The sequence below is a fragment of the Aquarana catesbeiana genome, linkage group LG02 (assembly GCF_042186555.1).
Source record: "Aquarana catesbeiana isolate 2022-GZ linkage group LG02, ASM4218655v1, whole genome shotgun sequence".
In the NCBI taxonomy this organism is placed as follows: Eukaryota; Metazoa; Chordata; class Amphibia; order Anura; family Ranidae; genus Aquarana; species Aquarana catesbeiana.
This window is the reverse complement of record NC_133325.1, coordinates 788,525,350-788,536,733: the sequence shown is the minus strand read 5'-3', so window position 1 is coordinate 788,536,733 and position 11,384 is coordinate 788,525,350. Positions and strand designations below refer to the sequence as shown.

At 44.9% G+C, this 11,384-nt stretch overlaps 1 long non-coding RNA gene and 1 pseudogene across 1 annotated transcript in view; both read right to left on the bottom strand.

Annotated features, from left to right (window-relative positions):
* Nucleotides 1-239: 239 nt before the first annotated feature.
* Nucleotides 240-11,384, bottom strand: part of LOC141129421 (uncharacterized) — a 36,757-nt gene continuing 25,612 nt past the window's right edge. The window contains exon 2 of the long non-coding RNA XR_012241823.1: nt 240-2,021. This is a non-coding gene — a long non-coding RNA (uncharacterized lncRNA). The remainder of the gene's footprint in view (nt 2,022-11,384) is intronic.
* On the bottom strand, nt 2,673-11,032 carry LOC141129420 (leukocyte cysteine proteinase inhibitor 1-like; annotated as a pseudogene).

Sequence of the window (11,384 nt, the reverse complement as noted above, 5' to 3'; positions counted from 1 at the left end):
CCGCCTCATCAGTGCCACCTTATCAGTGCCAACTCATCAGTGCCCATAAGTGCCACCTTATCAGTGCCAACTCATCAGTGCCGCCTCATCAGTGAAGGAGAAAACAAAATTATATAACCGAAACGAAGAAAATTTTTTTTTTTTTTTTCAAAAATTTTTGTTCTTTTTTGGTTTGTTTAGCAAAAAATAAAAACCGCAGAGGTGATCAAATACCACCAAAGGAAAGCTCTATTTGTGGGAACACAATGATAAAAATTTTGTTTGAGTACAGTGTAGCATGACCGCGCAATTGTTATTCAAAGTGCGACAGCGCTGAAAGCTGAAAACTGGCCAGAGCGCGAAGGGGCGAAAGTGCCCGGTATTGAAGTGGTTAAATGAAGTGCATACAAAAAAAAAACTAATAATAATAATAATCTGGTACATAAGTTATGATGCATAACGGAATCAAAACAGTTTATATATACACAAATTTACATGTAATAAAAGCAAACCACCACATAAAAATAGGCAGTTGATATCGCATAGAGTATGTATGAAGAGTATGGCGAGTAGAGACACGGCATTGAACATATCTACGCATTTCATGGATTGATCCAATCTTCAGGAGCATGTACGTGACTTGGAATATGCAATATATGGTAGTAGAAATATCTATATGGTCTGACCCTGCCAAGGAAAGGGGGTTGGTAATGAGAAGTAAGAATAAAGATTAAGCCCATGAAAGCCCCCACAGTCTAAAGTACTTACAGACATAACTATATGATGAGTATGTGGCACTGCAGATCATAGACCACCCCTAGGGGCATCGCCACCGGGAGCTGAGGTGGCGTGGAGTGGCCCTAAGCCTGGCGAGGACAAAATCCAGGGGGGGGAGGGGGATAGATTTCCAAAAAGTGAAAATCAATCAAGGGTAACCATGAGTGCTGAAACCAATCAAGGACTACTGTGAGAGTATTATAATTTATATATAGTGTCCTGTACTCGGTAAAGGGCAGGGCCGATATTATAATAGGAAGTGTCAGTGATGTCCAAGTAGGTGCAGATAGGTTACAACGGTGGTGAGAGTTGGAAAATTAGAAAGTGGAATCATGAAAGGTTAGATAAAAGTCCAATACCTAAAAGTACCAATAGAAAGTAATGGTGAATGAAAAGCATACCCATAACTCGAGACTGAACCATGAAAAACTTTCAATCCAAAGAGATACAATAGGTGAACCATAGAAAATAAATAGAACCACCAGTGTGAATCAGCCTCTTGTAAATGGGGCCTATAGGTCCACATCCGTCACACGCCCACCAACGTCACGCAGACGTACACTAGGGGAGGGAGGCGCCAACAATTGGATGGACAAGCCCTTCAATATTCACGCCAAAAACATCCATCCCGCCACGCGTCACCGCATTTCCAGCGCAGAGGGCGCGACTTCGACACGTGGCGCAGGGGGTATCCACCCACCCTGAGAAGGGGAAGGAGGAGATCCGGGAGCTGCCATGCGTGCCACGGGAAGAGATGGGAACAAATGCCCCTGCACCAGATCGTGTGTCACTTTGGCGCCTCCCTCCCCTAGTGTACGCCTGCGTGACCTTGGCGGCGTGTGGCGGCTGTGACCTTATAGGCCCCATTCACAAGAGGCTGATTCACTCACTGGTGGTTCTATGGTTCGCCACTTCAGCTCCCAGTGGCGATGCCCCCTAGAGCAGGGGTCTCCAAACTGCGGCCCGAGGGCCAGATGTGGCCCTTTGCTGGCCTTTATCCGGCCCTTGGGGCACTATTCCTCCCACTGACACCAACAATGGGGCACTATTTCTTCTACTGATACCAATGACAGGATACTTTTCCTCCTACTAATAGGGGCACTCCTCCTCCTCCTTCTATTGACCACCAACCCTGAGGCCATATTTATTCTCACTGATGCCGGGTCCGGGACATTTTCTGCCCCCGCTGGCTACAATCCGGCCCTCCTAGAGTCTGAAGGACATTAAACTGGCCCTTTGTTTGAAACGTTTGGAGACCCCCTGCCCTAGGGGGATCTCCGATCTGCAGTGCCACACACTCATCATATAGTTACGTCTGTAAGTACCTTAGACTGTGGGGGCTTTTATGGGTTTAGTCTTTATTCTTACTTCTCATTACCAACCCCCCCCCCCCCTTTCCTTGGCAGGGTCAGACTATATAGATATTTCTACTACAATATATTACATATTCCAAGTCACGTGCATGCTCCTGAAGATTGGATCGATCCATGAAAAACGTAGAGCTGTTCAATGCCATGTCTCTACTCACCATACATGCATTATGCAATATCAACTTTTTATGTGACTATTTTATGTGACTATTTGCTTTTATTACATATAAAATATGTATATACATTACATCAGTGGCGTTGCTAGGGGGTGGCTTTTGGGGCTATAGCCCCGAATCTGGAGCCCAATAGCCCCGAGTCTCTGCAGGGGTCGCAAAGGGGAGGGGGCTCTCTCTGGGGACCATGGTGTAAGGGGGGCTATCTGGGGACCCTGATGTAATGGGGGGGCTCTCTGGGGATATATATACACACACACACACACACACACACACACACACACACGCGTATATTATATACCTGTGTATGCCCGCCCAAGTGTATGACTTTCTTTACTACTCTGCTATGGGCTCTAGCCCCAGATCTTTTGTAGACCTAGCAACGCCTCTGCAGTACATTAACTGTATTGATTCCATTATGCATCATGATAATTATGTACCAGTTTCTTGTTAATAAATTCATTTTGTATACCTATATGCTTCATTTAAAAGTCCCACCGCCCCTTTCCCCACTCTCACTTCTGTTTTAAACCCTTGTTGCTGGCACTTTAAGTTGTTTTGAAAGACAGGTGGAGCTCCTGATCATGTGACTACTTTAATTGGCTGTTGCAGTGAGCACATGATCACAAGCCCTGCCCACCAGGTACAATGGTGACAGCTGGGTCACTGTGCTTAGAAAAGGCTCTGCACGGAACCAGCTGACATTTATACATACAGCGTTCAGGTTTATCCCCCATACAGACTCCTGAGCATCACATCAGCGGGAAGAGTTTAAAGATAAAAACAGGTGGAATACATGTATTGCAGAAATGTTCACTTAGCCTTGACATACACTTTAATTAGAATTGGGCTGAGTGAAAGGTGAACTGGGGAAGATTTGTACTATGAGGATTCTTCATGTTCATATTCTGTTGTAGTCATCTCCATCTTAGAAATACTCCAGTTCATCATCCTTGGTCTTACCGGCCTGGAAAGACGCCAAAGTGGGTCCCTCTTCTGAACCAGGCAGAGGTACGTAGATTCGAACGTGGATATAAGTGTCCTCTCCAGTGTCCACCTGAAAGGATCAGAAAAGTTAAACACTTTCACCGATATTATACATTTTAAATGTTCTATCCGGAATAACAGTTCTGAGATACTCTGGTTGCAAGCTCCTGTGGGGGAGGAAAAGGACTGACAGACATTGGAGTGCAAGCTCCTCTGGTTAAGAACTGATGCAACTGCTATAATGATCTGTGCAGCACTGGAATAGGTCAGCTACATCACAGTGGTTCTCAACCTCAGTCCTCATGCACCCCCAACAGGCCATGTTTGAAGGTCTTCCTTTATCTCACAAAAAGGCGCTTTAAATCAGAGTCAATGGCTTGGTATTTTAGACTGCTAGAAATTCCCAAAACATGGCCTGTTGGGGGTAGAGGACAGGGTTGCGAGCTACATAAGCATAATAGTGTGCTGTGGTAGCCGGTGGTATTTTTTTTGGGAGGGGCAAAGACACCGACACCGACAGCCAGCCACCTCCTGGTGGGTCGGGTCACCTGCACCACCCTCAGTTACTAGCCCACTGACAAAGAAATTATCAGGCTATAAATTAATGGTAGGTTTATTTTAACAGTGAGAGACAGAACAAAAATATCCAGAAATGCTTTTTTTTGCTATATAGATGTATACCAAGGGACAGTGTTGTCTAAACCTGATGTTGCAGAAAACCCAAAACATTACCTTCATAAAGTAATTTTTTTCCGGCAACAACCTGAATACGGACGGCGGTTGCCTTAAATTCCTCGGGGTTCGTCCCGGACTGCTTCTCATACTGTTCCTTCACCTGAAACAAACACCATGTTTACTGCTCAATGACCAGGCCGTTTTTTTTGCGATCCGGCACTGCGTTGCTTTAACTGACAAATTGCGGTTGTGTGATGCTGTACCCAAACAAAATTGATGTCATTTTCCCCACAAATAAAGCTTTTAGTGATATTTGATCACCTCTGTTTTTTATTTTCGCGCTATAAACAAAAGAGTGACAATTTAGAGAACACACACAATATAACTTTTACTATAATAATTATCCCAAGTTTAAAAAAAAAAAAAAATTTCTCCTCAGTTTAGGCCGATATGTATTCTACACATTCTTGGTAAAACAAAAACAAACAAAAAAAACCCCAAAAAATAAAAAGTGCAATAAGCGTATATTGATTGGTTTGCGCAAAAGTTATAGCGTCTACAAAATAGGGGATAGATTTATGGCATTTTTGTTATTTTTTTTTTTTTACTAGTAATGGCGGCGATCTGTGAACAGACAAAAAGAACCCGCTCCAGATATCCAGAGAGAGAGAGAGACTGTCTCATCTCCCCTGAGAGAACCGGGATTTGTGTGTTTATACACACACATTCTGCAACGAGCAATCGTGGGTGCCTGGCGGTCATCCCCGCATCTGCTCAGGGGACACGCTTTGGGTGCGTCTTAAAGAGCCGGCGTACAGCTAGGACGGCTCGCACAGGGAAGCCAACCTGCCGCAGTATAACTGTGGCAGCTGGTCCGGAAGCGGTTAGAGGGACACATTAAAGGAAGTTTTTAGACTTAAGTCTCTTATACACGATCGGACCGGCAATTGTGTGATGACAGACTGTTGGCCTAAAATCCAACCGTTAGTACACTCCAGACAATTGTTGTCTAACAAATGTTGGATGGCAGACTAGTAAATTTTCGGCGGACAATGATCTGTTGTCAGATTTTCCTAGCGTGTGTACACAAGTCCGTCACACAAGTCCAAAGTACAAACACGCATGCTCGGAAGCAAAGACAAGCTGGAAGCGGTCATTCGCAATGGAGAATTAACATTCGTGACGCAGCAAATTATGAAATCTTGAAATGTGGTGCACAATTCTCTTCTTCTTTAATGGGATAATAATGAAACTGCTTTGCTGGTGATACTGATGGAGTTCTGACAAACGTATTTTCAAAGGCTTTATTTTTCTAGTGATAAAGATTATTATGCTTTTTTTTTTTTTTGGCCAAGTTACCACAACACCATTATCCTGTAGTTTTTAATCTCAAAAGATACAACTATGTTGGTGTCCCTTGTTAATTTTACATTGTATTTTTTTTAAATGTAACTGCCGACTCCCAAACTGTCATTTGAAGTAAAACACAGAGCCAAGTATTATTCTCCACTATTGTTTTCATTGTGCATTAAAGAAAAAAAAACTAATAAAATTAGACATGCTATCTGCCAATAGAACTTAACCAAAACGTGCATTCTATGCATCCAAAAATATAACAAATCAAACTTTCAACCAAAAAATAAAATAAAAGCCCCATGCATGTGTCCTGCTTCTTAATATAGGGGGTCAACAATACCAAGAGTTGGTGAAAGCAGGGTTCCATCGTCAATTCTGAAAATCATCCGGATTATTCTCCTGGAGCTCCCGCAGCAAAGGCATATGACATAATTGGTCACGATTAATAAAGCAACCAATTTTTGGCCCAAGGAATCCTCCTCCTCCTGTTCCTGGACTGGATTTGTGTCAAAGCAATAACTCCAAGGCCAATAATAAAAAACACGTTATCTCCTCTGATTCCGCAACATGGCTGGTTGACGAACGGCCGTTCAGAAACGAACTGAAAAGCGCGAATCACTCAAACTTCTAACACGAAATTTAAAAAAAAGGAACCCAAAGGGTGGCACCTGAACTTCCTCTTTATCGGCTCATAGTACGTCACTACGTTGTACTGTTTGTATGCAAGACAAAATCCAGGCACACGCTCTTCAGACAAAAGTCTAACGCTTTGTCTGCGGAAAATCTAATCGTGTGTATGAGGCTTCAGAGAACCCTTTCTCCAACAAACTTAACCACTTCACCCCGGAAGGATTTACCCCGCTCCTGACCAGGCCATTTTTTGCGATACGGCACTGCTTCGCTTTAACTGACAATTGCGGAATCGTGCGATGATGTACCCAAACTAAATTTATGTCCTTTTTTTGCCACAAATAGAGCTTTTTTTTTCGGTGGTATTTGATCACCTCTACGGTTTTTTTATATTTTGCACTATAAACAAAAAAGCCAATTTTGGAAAAAGGAAAATAAGCGTATATTGATTGGTTTGCACAAAAGTTCTAGCGTCTACAAAATAGGGGATAGATTCATTTCATTTTTATTATTTATTTATTTATTTTTTACTAGTAATGGCGACGATCTGTGATTTCTATCAGGACTGTGACATTGCGGTGAACACATCGTACACTTTTGACACTATTTTGGGACCAGTGACAGTTACAGCGATCAGTGCTAAAAATAGCCATCGATTACTGTATAAATGTCAGTGGCAGGGAAGTGGTTAACAGTAGAGGGCGATCAAGGGGTTAACTGTGTTCCCTGGGCGTGTTCTACCTGTAGGGGGGGGATGAGACTGACTAGGGGAGGAGAGAGATCGGTGTTCATACTTAGTATGAACACACAATCTCTCCTCTATCCTGAGAGAACCGGGATTTGGGTGTTTATACACAGATCCCAGTTTTCGCTCTGTCACGAGCAATCGCAGGTGCCCGCCGGGCACGCGCATTGGCTCTGGGGACACATGCGCGCGTGCGTGCCTACACTCAAATGGACCTTCTGTCATCCAAGTGGAACCCCACAGTTGAGATTCATCTTGTCCCCTGGCATAGGACTAGGAATTGCTGTCTTTTGCCTCAACTTGGGAAGACCAGTGGAGGTTCAGGTGTTACACCATTGTCTTCTGTGTCATCCTTGGTAGTAGACAGATCAAAATGGACCTCACCCATGCTGAAGTATTTAGTAGGAAATGGTGGACCAGTTACCTAAGGTCCTCAGGCCATCTGATCCAGGCATTAACCTGTAGGGAAAGGATCCTCTAAAGCAGGTCTCCAACCTAAAACAAGTTTGTTGTCCTTTAGACTTTAGGGGTACTGGACTGTGGCCATTGAAGTAGAAAATTCCCCATCATTGGCACCACTGGGAGGAAGCGTGCCCCAAGGGCCAGATAGAAGTTAGCAGCAAGCAAAGGGCTACATCCAGACCCTGGGCCACAGCCTAGAGACCACTGCTTGAGATGCCTGCTCAGGATTTGTTAAAGCTAGGCCCAACTGACCAATGAAAAGCCTGTCAGTGATTGGCTAGTCAACACAAGGTCAGCCCATCTGCATCTCTGACTCAGCCTATCCCTGACTCAGTCAGACAACATCATAGAAGCCCCACCTACTGGAGAAATAAATTCCTACAGATTTAAGCAGGTCTCACATCCTTGGATACTCATTAGTCAACCTTGGAAAATCAACCCATATTCACTAATAGGCAATGCATGGGATTGGGGGGGGGGAGGGGTTCGGTTTCATTGTGGCCAGATAGAAGGAAGCTTTGATGAATTGTATTGGTTGCAGACAAGTTACTCCTCACATTTCCCTAAATGGGATTGAAATTTTTTGGAAAGATAAGCTTCCTGCTTTATAGACCATTATATGGGTTCATAACACATTAATGTGATAAACCTCAACAAAAATGTCATATTTTGCATTTTATAATCCCCACATGCAGTGTCTGCATTTGTTTTTAAGCCCCCCTTCTTTATTTTCGCCCCGGTGATCCTGCCATTAACACTTCCTGTCCACTCTGGATAAAGGCGCAATGGAGCCACCCTTAGACAGCAGCTTTGTCAGTCTGCAGAATTAGAACTAGCAGATTTAGATGGATCAAAACAGATTAAAGCTGAACTGCAGATAACATTTTATAAGCAGTTACAGCATCAGCCTCCCCCATGTCCCTGGAAGGAAGTGGAGTGTCCCTGGAAGTGGCAACCCATCCACAGGGGCTGCTGCCCCCCCCCCCCCCCAAGCTATTCACAAAAAATAATTTTAAAAAATTGGGATTTTTTTTTTACCAAAAAAAACATGTAGCAGTATACATATTGGTCTAAATTTATGAAATTTGATTATTTTATTGGATGTTTTATACTAGAAAATTGTCGCTCTTTTTTTTTTTGATTATAACGCAAAAAAAATAACCGCAGAGATGATCAAATACTACAAAAAGAAAGGTCTATTTGTGGGGGGAAAAAAAAGTCAATTTTGTTTGGGTACAACATTGCAAGGCCGCGCAATTGTCAGTTAAAGCAACGCAGTGCCATATCACAAAAAAATGAGATGGCCTGGTCGGGGGCTAAATCTTCCGAAACTGAAGTGGTTAAACAGGGATCTGGACAATCCCATACACAGTAGTGGGTGAAGGAGAGGGACTGGTGTCCAGGTCAGGGACTGTGTACTGTGACATGCTGTGTATACAGTGGGGGAGGTGTCTCAGTGTAGCACACACACAGGCAGTAGTCATGTACAAACACACTGACAGGTTAACACCTCCCCTCCTAAACACTCTCATTGGTTCCCTCATACCCGGGTGTAATTGTTCCTGCATGGCCACAGCATTCCAAGCAGGCAGGTTAGGGAGGGGGGGGGAGTGGAGATATTGAGAGAAAGCCACCAGATGCACACACTGCTGACTTCATTTCTCACCTCTCTATATAGACAGAGCACTTGTTCCCCGATCCCTCACCTGACAATCTTATCTGGAGAGCAGAGGCTGGCCCTTCCCCCTTCCAGGCACTTACTGTGTGATGTCATAGTGACATCCATCACTGCTGCCGGCTGGTCCAGGGGAATTCAGTCCCATGCGCCCAGAGTAGCGAGTCCCAGGGAGGTAAATTAGTAGAAACTTCAGCATGTTTCTACTAGATGCCCAGTCCACAGCACAGCGAGCCGGGAAACCGAAAGTGATCTGAAAAAGGGCCACCCACTGTCCTCCGTCAATAAAAATAAAGAAAGAAAAATCATTGAAGAGTGGGAGTGTTTGGGGGCGCAATGATTGCGCCCTGCACACGCCCTGAACACGGGCATATCAGCTTCCCAGCTTGCAATCAGCTGATTGCAAGCCAGGAAGCTTCCCATAGACTGCCGGGTGTCCGGCGCCTGATCACTCTTAAAGTGACTTTTTTTGTGAATAGCTGGGGGGGGGGGCGGCGCCCATGTGCCCCCTATGGACGGGCCGCCACTGCTTACTGGCCCACAGCATAAAAAAGCCAAAACAGCCACCACATCCACAGATTGGTAAACTGCAACTATCCACTTAAGGGCCGCCCCATAGTTTCACTGCTACAGGGCGGCACCTCTGCACCGGATCACGTATAAAAACGTGACCCGGCTCCTCCGGGTCGGGGGGCACCCATGCGTGCCGCTGGACCGCTGTAAATCTCACACACGGCGGGAGCCCAGCGGCAGGTACAGCGGACTCGATGTCTACCAACACCCGCCGATCCTCCAGCAGAAAGGGCAGATCACCGTTCTGTCAGTAGGGAAGGCATGAATCCTGCAAAGCAGCAACATGGATCAGTGCCTTCCCCCTAGTAAAAGCTCCTCCCCCCCACAGTACACAAACACTGGCTAGGCACACATTTAACCCTTTGATCGCCTGATGCTAACCCCCTTCCCAGCCCTGTCATTAGTACAGTGACAGTGCATATTTTTAGCACCGATCACTGTATTGTGTCACTGGTCAGCTGCAATATCGCAGTCCCGCTGTAAGTCACTGATCGCCGCCATTACTAGAATAAAAATTATCCCGGGGTCATTTCACCAAGTTAAATAATGGCAAATAAAATACCGCATGAGGTTAATCACTTCTGAAAGTTCAATGCACTAAGAATTTTGCATTAGATAACGAATGCAGTATCCCCCCCCCCCTCAATTATGCAATAATAACAACCGCATTCTCATGCAGTAATTTATCGCACGTGTCGGCGGTGTAAGGTCATTTCCTGTGGGCGGAGCCTTGCATTAAAAAAAAAAAATTTTTTTATTAGATGTGTTTTATAGCAGAAAGTTATTTGGACTTCCAGAGGTCAAGTGGATATAATACATTTTTGGTTAATAACGCTTTAAGGGCCCTGTCACGTTACTACCTTGTGATAATTTCACAATTGTTATCTCAGGGTCCCAGTGTAGATCACCACACCTGGTGCTAACAAGCCGTTAGGGCCCTTTCACACTGCTCTGTAGCAAAATCGCAGTAAAAATGCAGATGCGTTTTTTTATCGTGATTTTGCTGTGTTTCATATGCATTTCCTGTAAGCTTCTGGTGCATTTTTTAGGTTGCCTGCACTTGTGAAAAAAAGGGACAAACGAATCAAAAACGCACCAAAGCGCAGTGCGTTTTTAACCACAATTTCTATTCATTCCAATGGGAAGCTGCATTTTTGGTGCAGTTTTCAACACCGCACCAAAGAAGCAGCATGCAGGACTTTTTTAAAAATGCACCACACCCACAGCGCAGTGATGTGAAAAGTCCAATAGGATTTAGGGCCAGTTCACACCATAAAAATGCAGGTGCAGGATGTTGTGCTTTTTTTTTTTTTTCTATTATTGCAAGCACTGGTGTGAACTATGACATTAAAAACCATATAACCTGTTTCCATGCATTTATGACGCAGAAAAAAAGAAATAAAAACAGACTGGACTGTATGTGGCGTGAACCGTCCCTTAAAGGAAAACGTTTTTTCTTGCAGAGATAAACACAGGAAAACATCAGTGTGAAAGGGTCCTTAGGATTGGATCCCCAACCACTTACCTGGTCAAGGATGGCTTGATCTTCTTCAGTAGGTTCCCTGGGCTCACCCACTCCACCAAGTACTATCCGATTCTCACTCATCTTTGCAAAGTTCTCAACAGACTGAGGCTGTAATGTTGGCACAGTGAGGCTGCAATGGGGGCACGGTGAGGCTGCAATGGGGGCACGGTGAGGCTGCAATGGGGGCACGGTGAGGCTGCAATGAGGGCACGGTGAGGCTGCAATGAGGGCACGGTGAGGCTGCAATGAGGGCACGGTGAGGCTGCAATGGGGACACATTGAGGCTGCAATGTTGGCACAGTGAGGCTGCAATGTTGGAGACGGTGAGGCTGCAATGTTGGCACAGTGAGGCTGCAATGTTGGCACGGTGAGGCTGCAATGTTGGCACGGTGAGGCTGCAATGTTGGCACGGTGAGGCTGCAATGGGGGCACGGTGAGGCTGCAATGGGGGCACGGT